The sequence below is a fragment of the Polistes canadensis genome, unplaced genomic scaffold (assembly GCF_001313835.1).
Source record: "Polistes canadensis isolate GaletaPanama2010 unplaced genomic scaffold, ASM131383v1 scaffold_242, whole genome shotgun sequence".
Classification (NCBI taxonomy): Eukaryota; Metazoa; Arthropoda; class Insecta; order Hymenoptera; family Vespidae; genus Polistes; species Polistes canadensis.
In genome coordinates, this window is record NW_014569789.1 from 171,487 (window position 1) to 172,994 (window position 1,508).

A 1,508-nucleotide genomic window follows, 5' to 3' on the forward strand; every position below is an offset into this window, starting at 1 on the left:
ATTGTGTATTTATTATAATATATTTTATTTTTATTCAATCACAATCAATATATATTATATTTTTGAAAATATAACGCGAATTGTTATCTTTATTGAAGAAAATTTCATGATAAAAAAATTATTATTATTCCCATTAAATATATAACACGAAAAGGGTGGGTTGAAAAGTTTTGAGCAAAATCTAACGAGACTCACGTCAAAATTTTGTTTTTGTTAATTTTAATCTCCTCTTGTAAATAAATAAACGATAAATACCATATAAATTTATTGACAAATAAAATATTTTATATTCTATTATATCACGTATTAATATACATAGGTATATTTTATTTTTATGTGTATGGTATATATGTAAATATAATAATAAAATATTAAAAATACGTATGATAGATTTATATTATAATAATACACACATGTCATATCATATCTATGAAAATTCATTAAAAAAAATTGATTATTATATATTTACATATCTACATTTTTGTTGTTAGATACCATATTATAATATTTATACGTAAAATAAATATGAGATACATTTTGTAAAATTATTACTAATGTATAATTTGTGACTTTGTTTATAATAATAATAATATAATCTCTTATAAATAGATTAAAACAAAAGAGTAAAAGAAAGATAGAAATGAAAAAATTCTCGGTGACCTTTTTAAACAAAGTATTATCATGCGTGATCATACATATATATATACATATATATTTTCTTTTGAAATAAATGAAAACCGATTAAGATATTAAAACTGGCAACAACAACAAGTTAGTTTAAGGCAGATTTACCTAACGATCGGACTTTAGACTTTAGAAGAAAAGTAACACGGATAAAAATATATTGCCATTCGTTGATATTCTCGTATCGTGTTATTATACGGCCGTATTTAATGACTATAGTTGTCACGTATGTCAGATGTGTATTATATTTACTCGTTAAAAGGACTTTGCTTTTAAGGGGAACTGAATAAACTTATATGCATGCAATTAATATCTATCATTTTATTCTTTAAACGTCATTCATATACGAGAAATACAATGAATACTAAATAAACTATTTCAAATTTCGAGATTACACATGAGAATTTAATTATTTTTATTATTTATTTATTTTATTTTTATTTAATTATTTTATTATTTTTTTATTTTATACGTTAATATATAAACACAACGCCCATTTCGTATTGATCATTTTCAAAATCAATTTATTTTAATAATATCAATCATTTTTTATCATCTCAAATAAATAATAAATCGTAAGAGATAAATTTTTTTTACACATGTACACACAAAAATATATTTTTAATTAATTCCTATAAATATTAATATACGCGAACTATATTATCGCAAGGATCTTATTAATATTATCAAAAAGTTATGAAATCCAAAATGAAAACTATTATAAACTTATTTAACCCGATTCAATAATACTCTAATATCTTTCATTACATATAACATATATAATAATAATATTAACGAAATACTTGTGTATCCATCGTATGCAC